The sequence below is a fragment of the Desmodus rotundus genome, chromosome 1 (assembly GCF_022682495.2).
Source record: "Desmodus rotundus isolate HL8 chromosome 1, HLdesRot8A.1, whole genome shotgun sequence".
Classification (NCBI taxonomy): domain Eukaryota; kingdom Metazoa; phylum Chordata; class Mammalia; order Chiroptera; family Phyllostomidae; genus Desmodus; species Desmodus rotundus.
The window spans coordinates 40,170,905-40,188,292 of record NC_071387.1 but is presented as its reverse complement, the minus strand read 5'-3'; the positions used below and the strand labels follow the sequence as shown (position 1 = coordinate 40,188,292).

Sequence of the window (17,388 nt, the reverse complement as noted above, 5' to 3'; positions counted from 1 at the left end):
TCCCCCATTTCTGGCCTTGCAACCTGTGCTTTGGAGACAGTTCTTTTGCTACTTGGATGACAATTCAGGTGCCCCCTGTACTTGTTTTTGGTGACTTCTAGAAATAAAAGCATCTTCTGGTTATTATTAGTCATTAAAAGTCTCATTTTAGCAGTTAAATGTGTATTCTCAAGAAGTCAAAATTCTGAACTTGATGTTGCTCCAGGCCTCCAACTCTGCCTCAAGCTCTGAAATCCTGCAGAGGAGGAGAGACGACTGGTCTGCTTTCTCCTTTCTTTCTCCGAGGTGAAGTTCTCCTTTCCCCTACTCTAAAACCTTTGGATTTAGATCAAGTGGAAAGAGAAGTGTGAAGGTATAGTAAAGTTCTTACTTAATAGTCACTACTGTGGTTTAGTATTGATGTTTTGAGTTTTGTGACTATTGAAGCTGATTTTTTCTCCTAAGTTGGACATTTACTTGAAGATTGTACCATTAATGGTATTTTTATACTTGTACTTTCCTTACTTACTTACTACAGGGGATTTTTTCTCTGGTTGGTCACTCACAACTCTCCAGATACCTGATGATTTGACAATCTCATATCTTTTCTTAAAGTCCCACCTCCACACTTGGTGGCTCTCTTGGACAAATTCCTTTTAAGGTGATCCCAAGCTGACTTTCTCTTCTGCAAGCCCTATATCTGATCTATGAGAAACACTTATCTTCTGGGTAGGGCTGCCTCTAGCGTGTATGGTCCCTTTCTGTGAATTACAAAAAGGTCATTCCTCTGGAAAGATGCATCCTTGCAGAGCACATGGTTTGGCATGTCACCAGTGACCACGCAAAGGAAAATGCACCCCTTTAAATGGGAAGATGTGGCCCCACCCTTAGGAATCAGAGCTGTATTTCAGTCTTCAATTGCCAGTTAATGCCAAGCACCTTTAGACAGCACATACAGTGCTCAAACTTCTACAACTATGTGGAAGGCCAGGTGAAGAAAGGCCACTGCAGCTCCTCTCCTTGTTCTATTGTCAAAGTCTGAGTGGCTTGCTAGCCATAGTCATCCACCTTTGGGCTATTGCTGGTGTGAGTCTGGTACCACCGTCTGTTTTCCATACACCAGAGACACAGATCAGGTTCTCCAAGCACTTCTACCTATCTCTGCTTCTTCTGAAAGACTGGGGCCTCTTCTTCCTGTGAGACAGGGCAAACACCACTGCTCTCCAACAATTTTTTCTCTCTTAAAAAAAAAAAAAAGAAAAAGGAAAATCCAATCCACTCTTAGGCCCTATAATATTAACCCTTTTATATTCTCAAGGTATCGCTAGGCTCATCAAATTGTGTTGGGCTGAACTTTGAAAGTTGGGTGCAGATGGTCATGTGCCTCACTTTGGAATGTGGAAATGCTTGTCACGTAGTGGTTTGTTCCCAGTCTTTTGTGATGTCAATTAAAAGGAAGATTAAAAAGTACCATTTTTATATCTTTTCACACTCATTAAAAAAAACCCATATTCATGTTGCTTCTGAAAAATGCACAATTCTGTCTCTCTTTTACATTCAAACAGTTCACATATTTGAAGGCGTTTCTTATGTGCTCTATACCAGCTAGTCTCCTTTCCATTGCCTGTTCCTCAAAAGTGACATTGGCTTTCAGGCCCTTCTCCATCCTGATTTCCTCTTCTGGTCATATTCTAATTCACCATGGTCCTTAAATATTGACCTATAATTGAACATAATACTCCAGATGTGGCTTGGTCAGAATATAGAAAGACGATTACTTCCCATAAACCAGAAATTACACTTTTATTAATGCAGTCTAAGATCCTTGGCTTTTTAGCAGCCACATCATACTGAATTACAGAGTTGACTGTAATTCAGAATAATATCCAATTTAAAGCAAGTGCTATTCCCCAGCCAGCTGAACAGGGTTTCCCATTTTAATGGAGCATTTAAGCGAAAATGAGGTTAATATGTGACCGGAGGTAGCATTAGACCACCAAAGCACGTTATGCTTCTAAATTGGTTGACTAATAAGTGTCACAAATCAGCTCAAGTGAAACTGGAAGTGTCAACTACCCTGAATACTTGTCAACAGGAGGAGAAATTGGGGTAGTGGTGGTAATAAACAAGTCATTTTTCAGAATTATTCATAGGTATTTTGTCTGAAGGAATAGGCTTAGTTATCATACAACTTGTTCTCTTCAGATTTTAATGTGGTATTTAAAATTCAACTCCCTTTAATTTTTAAAATCAACATGTCTGATTTTAAAATACTTGTTCATTATAGAAATTTGGAAAACATGGCAAAGTTTAAAGAGGAAAAATGAACTTCTATCAACAGAGATAACTACTGTTAAGGTTTGTTTAGTGTAAATGCTTTCTCATTTGAAATTGCTTTAACAGAACAGAACAGTCACTTGAATTAACATGGCTTTATAATAGTCACTTTTAAATGCCAAAGATAAATGCTACTGAGTTTCTTCAACCCAAATGTACTTCCCTCAGCAATGCTCATGGTGGACATGACTAATACGTAACCCACTATGCGAGAGTTAGAGAAATCTCATGTCAATGCGTCTGTATCTATTACATAGAACCGTATGACACCACCATGTTGGTAAGAAGAAAGTGGTTGAATATTGCCAGTATCATATGGCCCAATACAGTAAATTTATGGCCGTCTTGCAGAGTTTCTTGAATTCTGTCAACATCTTATATTTAATATAAGTAGCTCCACTTGGCAGGAGAGTGGTAGGGACTGGAAACAAACAAGTTGTTCACACATGTTTTTCCATGAGCAAAACGCAAAGACTGAGAAGGTCAAAATTTTTGTATAAATGTTGATAGGCAAAGTACATTTTAAAATACTTTTAATGTGTTTGGTAATTGTGTTCTTAGGTAGCATATTTCTAAACATTAGTTTTTCATTATGGGTCCTGTTTTGCACTCTGTTTCTGGTACAGGTAATGCTGACCAGGAACTGTAGATTACTGTTAATGTCCTCAGAAGGGGTCAAATGATGTAGGAGTTTCTGTAGCCCCACTCTTTTCATTTTCAGGAAATCCCAGGACTGTATGTCCATGTAAACACATTTTCAAATAGGATGAATAAAGCCTCCTCTTGGTCCAAGTAAAATATTGTAAGAGTAGTATTAAGTTAATTAGGGTTACTAGTCTTGCACGTGGGCAGCACTCGAGTGAAATAGAAATACATTTTTTGTTGTGATTATTGCTAGTAATCAACTGTTCAATGGAATTAGACTTCATTTTCCATTTTCCTTGCCTTTCAAGGTATAATTAAAGCCTGATGTCAAATCTCACTCGAGCTCTTATCAACAACTTCCACTTAACCACTTTTAAGAAGATAGTCAGCCTTCGGACTCAGGCAAGGAGGCTACAATTCACAGGTTACTGTTTAGATGACCCATAAAAGTCACCCCTGGAAACATAAGAAGATAAAAAGCAGATTTTCTCTCTGCACATGGGTGAAATGAGCTAAGAAAAGAAAAATCAGTCATTTCCCTTATATTATGCTGCAAACAGAAAGACTAGTAGTGCTGGGGTTGAGCTGGGAAAGCTGCCTGTAGGCTGGTATTACTAATGAAGAGGTCAGAAGCAGCACCAAATAGCTGCAGTGACCGCCAAGAAGCAGGTTACATGGAGAATAAATGGCAGGTGAGCCTATTATATTAAGCATTGTTTCATTACTTACAATAAAAATACCCTTCTATTTATTACCTCCATTAATCACCTCAACAACCTTGAGGGGTATTATACCTGCTTTACACAAAAGAAACTGAAGCTAGGAGAAATGAAGTGACGCATTGGATGCAAAACTTCTGAATCTGTGACCTGTGCTTTTTTCACTTCTCTACAGCTGCTGAAATGGTCTGAGTCTTCTCCATTCTCATAGAAAGCCAGGAAGGGGAATATATCCAAGACCAGTGAGTGGAAAGGTTATTCTCCCTTCTGAGTACAGGATGTCACAGAGTTGATGATCTTTTACAAATGCCAAATTTAAGTCAAACTTCAGGTCAGCAATTAAGTCAGCATGTCAAGTTTACACTTGACAAATAAGTATAAACTTATCAGGTGGTATAAAGTTGTTACAATAACTATACTTTTCTTAATTTAATTCTTTGGAAACCATAAAATAAATATATGTGTATTTTTTAAACAGAGTTCAAATAGTAGAGAGGGTATAACATGTAAACTAAATTATCTTCCCATCCTACTTCCTCATTCTCATGCCCACTCCTATTCCTGGACTGTATTCATTTGAACGATATCTTATTTTAGTTAATCTGGTGCTTACCATCATACTTTACATAGTAGACTCACATTTAGCTCTTTGACTTGTACATTTACAATATTTCTTTAAATTGTATTATAAACATAAACAATGAAATCCACTTTTATTACCTCCCATGTAGCCCCCCATTCCTTTTTTCTGCTTTTAAAGTAGTAATATTATTACATATTACATTGTGGCAGTTCAGAAGGAGTCACCCTATTATGTATCTTGGTGGCATGCAGATTACTTTGAGTGAAAGGAAGTTTTAGCTTCAGGTTCAAGGGGAATTGTGCACCTCCCTTTAACTCCTTAGAAGAACTTGAATGTGGGGCCTTGCCCATAGTAAGAAATTATCAGAGATAACTTATTTTGACCTATCTATAGGGCAGGGCAAATTTCTATTTATGAAATATCCACTGTTATTTATTTCTTATGATCAACACAGATTTAGCTACCAATAGAAACTATATTTGATCATTAAGAAAAACTGAAGAGATTTCAATATAGAATAATGTTTTCATTTTGCCCCTAAAAACTCACCTCCATGCAAGTTCTAAGGAAAAACGCACTTCCTGTGTTTCTCCTCTTCTGTCAACTCCACTTCGGACACCAGATATATGAACTTTCCATGCACGAAGCAAGTATGCAATACCAATCGGCGGTCCTGTAATTGAACTCAGTGCTGACATAATCTGCCTGGATTATGCACCTGATCCCATCGAATGAGAGCTCAGTCCCACAAGTCCGCGCCTCTCCCACTGCAGATGCAGGTTGCCAGACCAGGCTGTCACCTGTACTTTTCACTGACTGTGAATCAGAGATATATACAACCCCCTTTTTTAGATTCAGTGAATTGGCTAGAGTTGCTCACAGAACTCAGGAAAAAAAGTTTACCTAGTAGATTACTGACATGTCATAAGAATAAATTCAGAACCAGTCAGATGGGAGGGATGCACAAGGCAAGGCTGGTGGGAAGGGATATGGAGCTTTCACACCTGTCCTCTCCAGGTATATTACACCCCTCTCCCCACAGGCCCACACGTCCACCAATCCAGAAACCCTCTGAATCCTGCAGCTCAGTGATATTTAAGGAGGTTTTATTAAATAAGCACATTTAATTAAATCATTGACAATTTATGATTGGCTCAATTTCCAGCTGCTTCTCCCTCCCCTGAGGTACTGGTGGTGATGTGGGGCTGGAAGTCCCAACCCTCTAATCATAGGGTTGGCTCCCCTGGCCACCAGCCTCTACCCTTAGGGGCTTTCCCAAAGTCACTACTGTGAGTAAACTCGGGTGTAGTTGAAAAGGGCTTGTTATGAATAACAAAAGACACATACTTCAACCCTGGCCAGGTAGCTCAGTTGGTTAGAGTATCAGCCCCATACATCAAGGTTGAAGGTTTGATCCCCAGTCAGGGCATGTACAAAAGTCAACCAATGAATATGTCAGTAAGTAGAGCAACAGATTGATGTTTCTCTCTCTCTCTTTTCCTCTCTCCAAAATCAATAAATTAAAAATGTATTTTTAAAAAGATACCTATTTCACTTTTGTGACTCTGAAATTATTTCAGGAATTTAGGACAGTATCCAAATATTATATCAAAATATAGCCCTTATTGCTCTAATCACTTAGGAAATTACAAGGGTTTGGGGGAGCTATGAGCCAGGAACCTGTGGACAAAGACCAAAATGTATATTTCTTATTATAAAGCACAGTATCACACAAGCGTTATAAATAAAGGTGAAATCAAGGACGAGGTTAATCCCCTAATTAAGATGAACTAATTAATTTGCTAGATTTATAGCCTATTGTTTCTTCTTTGCCAAAACATATGTTGGTGTTTGGAAGGATTTATCTAAGAATTCAAGATTTTCCATCATCATAACTTTTAGGACAAGAAGGTATAAAACTATTTTATTATTAAATACTGACATAAAATATGTCACTTATAGTTCAACAGTTTTCCTTAAAATATGATTGATCACCAAGAATTTCACAATCTGCAGTGTTTCAGAATGTAGTTTTTAGTTAGAGGTCTAGGAACTTGGAATTTCCAAGACCTATGTTACCCAACTAAAGGGGTCTATTTGCCTGTGCTCATCAAAGCCCAATAAATCACAGTTTGCAGCAAAGAAAGTACGGGTTTATTTTTAGGAAGTGGCCCACTCCTGGAATCACAGGTGAGCTAATACTCTAAGACCTTGCTTTGTGATGGCTTCCAGGGGATGGGTTATATATATGTGAAAAATCATTAATCACTGTGACTAAGGAAGTTAGGGTCCTGGTCAGGGTCATGGTCCCCACTGATTGGCCGGCGCTAGAGTAGCGAGTGATTGATCAATGCATTTAGTCCTGATGTCAGCCATGCATCTGGTTTTGCTACTTTTCTGGGCCTGGAGCTGAAACACAAGTAAGGCTTAGATGTTACCTTTACTGATTGAAACTCTGTCTCTGAGGTCAACAGACCAGAGGCTTTGATGCTGACCAGGACCTTATTGTCCTGAGGGCTTAACAATGAGAGGAATGGTCGTGCTCGGGAGGAGACAGTGAGTTAGGGTGCTGGATGAGGCCATTTTGAATCAAAAGAAAAGAAGAAAAGGTCGTATTAGTGAAGTTTCTATGCAGTTTCATCTATAATTATTAGTAATTTTGTATTCTACATTTAAAATATAATTTGATAAACATGACAGCAAACAATGTTACATAAAATGACCCAATATTACTATAAATTTTACATAAAAGTTTTATATTCCTTTTCTTCCATTTATTAGGAATTTTCTTCTACCTATCACTTTTAACTGATTTAGAAATATAAGAAGAAATACATCTTTTAAGATAATTCACATACTGTATTTCCTTCTAACTTAAATATAACACATTCATTGACATACAATTTTTAAAAAATTTTTATTGTTACTCAATTACAGTTGTATGCCTTTTCTCCCCATCCCTCCACCCCACCCCAGCCGAACCCACCTCCCTCCCCCACCTACAATTTTAAGATTTTTGAAAGGATTATGCAAGTAACATCACAAGTAGCCACAACTTAAAAAGTTTTGATTTTTATCATATCGTTACATGTCAGCAAGCTGGGAGGGTTGAGTGAGAGTCTGATTTATAAGTCAGTGATGGGCAGTGTTTGGCCACTGGGCATGGTATGTAATCTCTGTCTGTGTGGTGACTACCATGTGATCCCCCACTCACTCCGCAGTATTGCCGGAACACACGCACATTCTTACAGTTTGATGACACATAAAGTTGGCTGCTTCCACGATTGTTTCTGATAATGATGTCTTGGATACATATCAGGCTTGAGAGTGACTCTCTCATGGACCTACTTTCTCATTCTTTCCAATGTTAGAGCTTCTTTCATCGAATTGCAAATAGTCCTCTAAAATTCTCTGGACTACCCATAATCATGCATCTATCATTTTATCATCAATTAATAGAAATAAGTATGAACTCCATTAGTCAGTTGTTCATAGTACTATGTGGGTTGATGTACAAAACTCTGTCCAATTAGGAGCTTTTCCAAGTCTAAGAGATAATACTTATATGGATACATTTTCGAGAACCTTTCAATAGTCAAATAAAATAATGCATGTAAACACTGACATGAGGGTATATATTTCAAACACCAATCTGCATCAGTCCACTTGGATATGGGAGAAGGGGAATGCATAACTAGGGGACTAGATAATAAAGTTTTAGTTGTAGAATAGGAATTGGGGGGATCAGTTAAGAAGAGCTGCATTTGCTCAGCACCTGTTGTCTAGCCCGTGGGCAATATCTGCAAGGATCACAGCAAATTAGAGAAATATTTGACATGTACAAGTTAAGAACTAATTGACTTTGCTCTATACAAGAAATAGAATTTTACTTTTTCAAAAAAACTGTGGGGATTTGGTAAGTGTAAAAGTGGCAGAGCAGCAACACAGTCCCATGAATATGTTTGTTGTTAATTACAGGCTTCCTGACTGAATAAATAAATGGGATGCTCATGGAATGAATGAGTATGAACATGTAGTGTTAAGTAGTTCATGAGTTAAGTAGAGGTGGCTTATATGGAAAGTCTATAATTCAGATATTTTGGGAACATGTAATTTTAACTGACCTTATTCAGATTTAATGTCTTCATGGTCAAAAATATTACCAGATTGCTCTGGCCGGGTGGCTCAGCTGGTTGGAGCATTGTCCTATACACCAAAAGGTTGCCAGTTCAATCCCTGGTGAAGGCACATACCTAGGATTTTGGTTCAATCCCCAGTCTGGGTGTGTGAGAGAGGCAACCGATCAATGTTTCTCTCTCTCTCAAATCAGTAAACATATCCTCTGGGTGAGAATTTTAAAATATATTACCAGATTACTTTTTTTAAGGAGAAAAAAAAGCCTTGTCAAAATATGTGTCATGATTTGGGGGTTAGAAATTAGGGTTCTACTTAATCAGTCTATGTTTTAATAACTAACCGATGGACTTTAAAGTGCTTGGGTTCTATACATTTCATCCTAAACAACATAGACTGCACAAAGATGATGTCTCCAAAACCATATTCTACTCTAAATATTAAATATTTGAAATGAGAGGATTTATGGGTGGTTTTTATGTTTGCTGTTTTACCATGACCTATCCCCTTTGGCTTAATTTTTCCTCTTTACATAACAGATCAATACATTTTACCTGAGTAAAAAAATTTTATGGCAATCAATCTTAAATGCTGATTTATTTTGTGTGGTTCATATCAGTGACTGAGAGATAATTCACAAGATCTTTTTACTATTTTTCTGCCAAAGAGTCTCAAAGGCTGGCCACAAAACAGTTGTCTCTAATTCTACTCTTTAATTCATCCCCAGAGAGTCTTCATTTATCTGGTCTGTGAAATGACTTGGGTGGCTAGCATTTAGCTACAGGAGCATATAAGAGGGGAGGAAAAGAGAGGGAGAGACGGAACAAGAGAGAGGTAGAAAGAATAGGAGCAAGAGAGAATTTTAATTCGTTCTGGTGGGAACAAATCTTTGTTGTGCATGTTAGGGGTGGGTATTTCCTATCAAAATGAAATAATAATGATGGGTTATCAAAAGGTCCCAGTTTATTAAAGGAAACGTGGTAATTTTCTCAATTGAAGTAGAAGCTCACAGGAGGAAGCTCCATAAACAGTCGCAATGTGTGGCTTAACAGCTGTCTTTTGCAACCACTAACATTGTTAATATGGTGAGAAAAGATGAAGAACAACTTGTAGAGTCTTCTTCACCTGTCTTTTAACTCACACATACCAGGCAAATGTTTTAATGATTAAATCTTTATACCCTTGAGAAAGATTTAAAAAATAGTAATAAAATGTGTCAGCGTAGACAACAGCTCTGACTGGCTGTTATCTCCTGTCCATCATCTCAAACTGTCTTGTTTATCCCCCATCCCAGCCCCACCCCCGGAATCCTGCTCAGGCACCATTACTGCACTCTGTGTCCACATAGCACTCTCATGAGCACTTCATGAGCACTCTCATGAAGGAAAAATTAATTCTGAATTACGGGTCCCATAACTGCCTGTTCCTCACATTATCTGTCAGGAAAATAAGCAGACAATAGCTGGCTAAGTGGATTTCTGGTAGCTGCCATTCAAAAGAGAAGAGACAGGTGTTCAGTGGGGCTTCTTTCTTTTCTCAACAGCTATTTAACAGTACATACAAGAGGAGTTTAATTGACTCACCCACCTGCACCCTTTTCATTTCTTGGTTTTATTGGTTTTAATGAAAATATTAAGTGCACTCTAGGAATAGCGGCTAAGTGACATTTTGATTGAAAAATACAGGGAAATGTATAATGGAAGCAGGCGCTCTTACAGTTTTAATAGAAACCAAAAGAAGTAACACCCAGAACAACATTTTTGCTATTGTTATGCATATCGCTTATCCTGAGAATGTAATTGGTTGTTGTTAAAAAAAAAAAAAAAAAAGCCTTTCACCTTAGCTACCTGATGTTTTTTGTTGTTGTTCCCCAAGGGATAAAGTGGTCAGGCTTTGACATATTTTCTTTGATTTGGTACCCTTCAGGTAGCACCCATGGTCAAGCGTGCATTGGAATCAAAACTCATTAGAGTTTCTGGGGAGAAGTTGGATTCAATGACAAGAATATGGGATGAAAACAATGACTCATTGCAACTGACCAGGTAGAATAGGGGCTAGTGACCTCTCTCAACAGCCAGCAAAGATTTGTGTTTGCCTGAGCCTATATCCTAGACTCAAACTAGAGAAAGAAATAAGTCAAAGTAAAAACTGTGCTATAAATTATTCTCCAGGCATATAATGGTTTAAATTTTTGCTGTATTTCAATCTTGTTCATTCTAAGAACAATAGCTTATTGCATTATAAATGCAAAATAAAATAAAAAACACTATCATTCCCAACAAACTTTCAGGCATACACAAAAATTGCCTCTTAAAATTTTACATCTTTTTATTTAAGGCTAGAATATTTATTTTCTAGTGAGCACTGAGTAGCAGAAAAGAATGATTTGTCCCCCAGGAAGAAGGTTTCTCAATGTACATTGAAGTGAGAAGTTCTCTATTCAACCATATTCAGTTTTACAACTGAAGGATAAAATAGAAGTCCAGCAGGACATGTGCCACATAATTGTGCATACATGTAATTGTCCCAGGTATTTTTTTTGCCTAGCACACACCTAGATAAATGGTCTCATTTATTCTTTCATTGGTTCATTCATTAATCCACCTATCCATCCATTGTACTTGGAATCTTTTTGGATGTAAGTTGTATAATATTCAACCAAAAATGCCCTAAAAAATAAATGTCATTTGTTAAATCATAACAAGATACCCCAAGGAAGGGTAGTCTCAAGTTTGGTGCAGTTACTTAATGGGGTCATCAAAAAGCAGGTTCTTTTCATATTTCTTGTCATTCATTGTAAGCCTGTTGGCTTTCATTTCTAGGCTTGCCTCTCCATTGCAACTTGGCTACAAGTTTCATGTTCTTAAAAGACAACAGACAAAGGCAGGAAATCTGAGCATCTTTCTATTATATTGGGTAAAAATCCCAGAAAGACCAGGTTCCATGCATAGAAGTATCTCTCAGGATCTCCCTTTACCCAATTATGAAAAATGAGGGTTGGGGTTTCCATTAATAGTTTAGACCATCTTTGATTCTGGGCCTGGGTCAGTGGTATGCTGGTAAATGCTTAATAAACTGCTTTCTGGGGAGAAAAGAAAAGCAAACATTGATTGTACATTGGCTGATTTCTGTGGTACAAGCACTTTCATCATAGCTGATTTCAAGCTACCAACATGACATCATTAAGGCAGAGATGAGAAGAGTGTGCATAACTAGCTCCCACAAACCAATGTGAGCTATCTCCAGCATCCAGCCAGGCGGGGCCCATATTCCCTGAGCTAATGTTGCCCCAATCCCCAGCTCAAGTGGGATTATTTTAGAGAGAAATAAGGGGAGATTGATGTGTTACCTGCAGTGTCTGCCACATTCATTTGTTAATTCATTTAACATAAAGTTTTGATGCTCTCTAGCTGCCAGATATTAAGGATACGTACTAGGTACCTTTGACGGAATTACTTTGTCTATTCCCCTTTATCAGGAAATCTCTTTCCCACAATTCCTGCTGATTGAGCAATGAACATTTTACCATATAACTATTCCTCCTGATCCCCCATTATAACTGACCTGTAGGGAACTATGCACAAGCTGATGATAGGGTTCTGCACAGAGAGGACTTGTACAAGTAAGACTTTTGAAGTCATTTATCTGTGTTTAATGTTGGTCCTAGTAGGTTTTGTTGAATTAAGGCAAGCTGGCTTTATGCAATATAAATAATCAATAGAATATGATAAAAAGGAGGCAAATGAATAGAGCGGATTCTCAGAGAATAGAAAATACAAGACATGGGGTCAGAGATATATAAAAAGAGTGATTTAAATAATTACTTTTATTATCTCAAATGGGTTTCCATTTCTAGCCATCAAAATATTCTCAACTGGAATAGAACACCACAGTGAGCATGAAACTACTCCTGTCAGTGGGCCAATGATGTCTCAGTGGAGAAAGAGAAATCAACCAACAGGTGATGGCTTTGCAGTGTGAAAACGTTTCACTCGAAGTACACAACAGAGCAGAAGCCCATCAGAGGGGCACTCTTGACTAGTCTTTAGGCAGCAAGAGAAAGTGCTACTTCAAGAGTTTCAGAATCCTCTTAATTTTTTGTGCCATCAGAAGAATTCTTCTTCACTCTAATTATAAGATTTTATTTTCAGGTGTAAAATTTTGGGTTCCATTTCTGGATTTTGAGGACTCTTGTTTATTGGACCATTCTTTTAAAAAATATTCACTGTGTTTTATTTTTCACTCATGCTAAATGTCTGTTGAACATCAGCTTGTGACTTTGCCCTGCTTGGTCCTCACTCTGGATTCTGGATGACAGAGCACAACTATTTAGAATACTGTCACAGGGGAAAAAGAGAGCTTTGTAGCATCTCATACCAACAGTTAAATTCTCTGCCAAGAAGTAACAATAAATTTCCTTCCTAACCTACTAGTCAAAAATTGTCACTATGCCCCCACTTAACCACAGGGTATTCGGAAAGTTCTGCTCTACTATGTATGCATGAAGAAGGTACATAGGAGGTCTACTCCTTTCATCTGATTCTCTCTGTAGACTGGGTCACAAGTCTGTGTGTTCTTACTGCTTCATTATCCACCAGTTTCTGCTTGACTCTGCTTTTATGTGTTTAGTTTCCATTATCCAGGATATGATTGTAGCCCAGCTTATGGACAGGTTCCCCTTGTATCAGATGTTTACCCTGTGCCCAAGCAGCCTGACTATAAGTGTGAAGGTGAGAACTGTGGTTCCTTCCAGGCAGCAGTTGTTGTGGAGAAGAGGATGACAGCTGGGGGTGGGAGGAGGTTAGGAGGTGGAGGGATGAGCAAAAAAGAAAAAGGACTCATGGACATGGACAACAGTGTGGTGATTGCTGGGGAGAGGAGAGTATAAGGGAACTATATGGCAATGGGAAAAATACAATAAAGATGAAATAACAAATAAAATAAGCATTATATAATGTGAAAAAAACATGATACCAAGTTATACAAATACTTGGTAACAAGGTACAATTATATATGGCTGGGCCAAAGTGAAACTCTGGTAGATTAATTGGTAGCAGAACAGCACTAGATATCTCCTAATTTCTGGTAATTAGGCACTTCCTATGGTTTTTCGAGGAATGAAGAGCATATAGGAAAAAACTTGAATGCTATCCCCACATAGGGACCAAAGTTATAGGAAAGAGAAGACAGTGTGACAGAAGCCAAGATCAGAGACATTGCCAAGGATGAGTAGGAACAGCATGGCAGCATGGGGTGTACCACTCTTAGACCCAGAGAATGTAACCCAGGGGTGTCAGTACTCCTAAGTCAAGAAAAAACTCTCCCTAATAAAGAAAGGAAAAGGTTTGTCTCATATGCCCTTAAGAGAGATCACATTTGTGCAAAGAAAATTAAGGAATGGGTGTGGTGTCATTATTATTGCTAAAGCAGTTCTGCAGAATTAGGCTGTTCAGGCACAATAAAAACAAAAAGCAAGAAAAATAAATTGGAAAATATTGTTGAAAATGCCTTTCTTCTGAAGTGTTATTTAGGAGTCCTACTTTGCATAGGTGAAATAGGATGTGTAGCTCCATAAGCAGAGTTCTCTGTTTTAAGGGCTTCTGGCACTTGAGTTTTTCCTGGTGAATGCTGGGTAATGTACAGATGATTTTGAAGGCATGTTTCTAGGTAAAATACAAAAAGACTCAATTATGTATTTTATGTAAGCCCTTCCTCTTCCTTCTTTGTTGGCCTTTAAGTCCTGGCTCAATTCCAGTTCATGCAATTACACCCTGATTATCTGAAGCTCACTCTCTGGTTAAGGGGTTTGTCTTTACCTCGCCTTTAACAGTCTGCTAAGTAGCTGTAAAGAATGTTATTATAGTTGCTGAGATACTGAAACTATCTCAGGGACACATTAATAGCAGAGACTACCAGGATTGAATGGCAGAAATCATAAAAGTGTGTTAAAAATGTCTTTGTCTTTCAATGAAAGAGTTGGAAAACATATCAGTGTGAGCACAAAAGGGGGGTTCCATCAGTCACTGTGCATCCAGATCTGTGCTAAAAGGTAACCCTTTACAAAATGACCTCAATAATTTGTAATTACCAAAATAACTGAAGCTGTGTTTTTTAAGTGTGATCTGTGGATCACTGTTACTAGGAGCCTAGGAATGGAGGACTGTTAAACTGGAGATTTCTGTGGTGCATGTTAAACCTCCTGAACCACAATATTGGGGACTGTGGTCAAGAATCTGAATTTTTACAAAATCCCTTATATACCTACCTTCCTTCCTTCCTTCCTTCCTTCCTTCCTTCCTTCCTTCCTCCCTCCCTCCCTCCCTCCCTCCCTCCCTCCCTCCCTCCCTCCCTCTCTCTCTCTCTCTCTCTTTCTTTCTTTCTTTCTTTCTTTCTTTCTTTCTTTCTTTCTTTCTTTCTTTCTTTCTTTCTTTCTTTCTTTCTTTCTCTTTCTTTCTTTCTTCTTTCAGTTCTGCTTAGAACACAACCATCTCCATTGAACGGTTGAAATACCTCTTGTATCAGTTAGAAGAGGCTAAGTTATAATACCTGAAAAAGTAAATCCCTGGACATCAGGGGCTTAAGATAACAAAATTTTATTTCTCATTCATGTTACATACCTGTTGCTGGTTAACTGATGGCAGTGCTTCATGTCACCTTTACTAAGGACATAGGCTATCAGAACAGCCATCATCTTAAATGTTGTAAGTCACCTAGGCAGAGAGATAGAGGGCTCTGGAGTGTCTCCATGAGCGACTGAAGAATCTTTTGGAAGTGATTTCTTTCGGAACTCAACATATCCTAACCAACAACTAGGGGCCAGGAAGTAAAATCCCATTGGATCCCAGAGAAGAAGAGAGGAAGAAATAGTCTTTGAAGAGCATTAATGACTATGATGTGCAAACTTGGACATTTTCCTCAGTCAAGGCCTCTTAAGCAGAAGGAAAATCACGCATTCTTATTTCTTACTTTTTACTCTTCTTCACAGAGGAAATGAAGTCCAAAGCTGCAAATGATACTACAGGCCATAGAGAATACAGCCAATTATTACGTGCATTAGTTATACAATACTGCTAGGAACATTAAATTCATGAATAAGAAAACATTGGTCCTAGAGGAAATATAAGGTTGGATTCTTGTGAACATCTAGTCACAACATTTTTTATCAACCAATCAATACGTAAGCTTGTTTTTTTGTGTGATTCTGTTTAAAGATACATTATTTAATACATATTGTCGATCCATTAATATTGAACTCATGGCCAAGAGTACTATAACTCATGTATTAACAAAGTTTATATAATATATGTATTTTCTTCATAAGTCATATTACAGTTTTGTTATACTTAGGAACTCTAGAAAAGCTTCAGTAGTATGCTTGAGGGACATTTTAAACAGTAAAATCACCAAGAAAAAGCACATAAATGAGAAAAATTCAGCACTCAATAGTCCACAAAAACACCATGTTTAAACACCTGTTAAGTGGAGAAAAATTCAGAACATGGCAACACCCAATACTGGTGAGGATGTGGAACAGCATGAATTCTTATTCACTGCTGGTGGGAATACAGAATGGTATGGCCACTTGGGAAGATAGCTTGGCAGTTTCTAACAAAACTAAACATTCTCTTACCTTATGATGATCCAAAATCATGTTTCTTGATATTTACCTAAAAGAATTGAATACTTAAGTCCACACAGGTGGTTATAGAAGCTTTATTCAGAATTTCCAAACTTGGAAGCAACCAAGATATGCTTCAGTAGTTGAATGGATAAGTAAATTGTGGTATATCCTGTCAATGAAATATTATTGCACTAGAAATATTACAGCACTAGACAGAAATGAGCTATCGAGCCATTAAAAGGCCTGGAAGACACTCAAATACATATTACTAAGTGGAAAAAAAAGCCAATCCAAAAAGGCTACAAACTGTATAATTCTAACTATGTATATATGACATTCTGGAAAAAGCAAAACTATGAAGACAGTGAAAGATTGGTGGTTACCAGGGGTCACAGAGCAGAGGATTGCTTAGGGCAATGAAAGTACTCTTTGTAACACTTCAATTGTGGACACATGCCATTATGAATTTGTCCAAACCCATAGAATATGCTACACCAAAGGTATTCTCTATTGTGAACTATGGACTCTTGGTAATAACGACACGTCAATGTAGATTCATTGTTTGTAACAAAGGTACCACTCTAGCAGGAAATGTTGATAATGGAGGAGCCTAGGCATCTGAGAGGGCAGGGGTATGTAGGAATCTCTGCACCTTCCTCTCAGATTTGCTGTGAACTTAAAACTGCTCTATAAAATAAATACAATTATATATTTTGAAGACACATGTTTGCAGTGTGAGAGCTCAAACAAGAAGACACAGATTGCCTTGTTCAACCTCAGCTGGGAATGTGTGTGTCAGGAAACTCAAATTTTTTTCTGTTCTGCACATATCCAAAAATGATCATGGACATGCTGTGAGTACTGATTTTGGGGTTACAATAAATTTTAGGGACCAGGCAAATTTATAGATATGGAATCCATGAGTAATAACAACCAACTGTATATCTAGTTCTTTTCTGAGGTAGTTCCACCATGCTTCTTTACTTGTAACATGTATTTGGCTTATGGTAGGTGATAGCTATCAGTCCTATGATTTTAATATGAGAAGGTAAATTTCCACATCCTCCTTAGATCTCAATGTTGATTTTTATACTAATCTGCTTTCAAATATCAGTTCTACTATTTATTAACTATGTGTCCTTGGACAAGTTGTTCAACCTCTTTAAAATTTAGATTTGTCATCTATAAAATGGAGCGAATAATACATAATCCTGTATAATTATTGTAAAAGTAACACAGATCATAAATAGAAAACAGCTACCACCCTACTTGGCCCACCATAGGAGTTAATGGGTAACTTGTCTAATACTAATACAAATGCCACCAAAGAAAAGTAATTAGGTCCTATGAGTTTGACTTGGGCACATATG

General features: G+C 37.7%; 1 pseudogene; it reads right to left on the bottom strand.

Moving 5' to 3' along the window:
* Positions 1 to 15,085, bottom strand: part of LOC112304411 (protein NipSnap homolog 1 pseudogene) — a 79,163-nt pseudogene extending 64,078 nt beyond the window's left edge.
* Between the last annotated feature and the right edge of the window lie 2,303 nt (positions 15,086 to 17,388).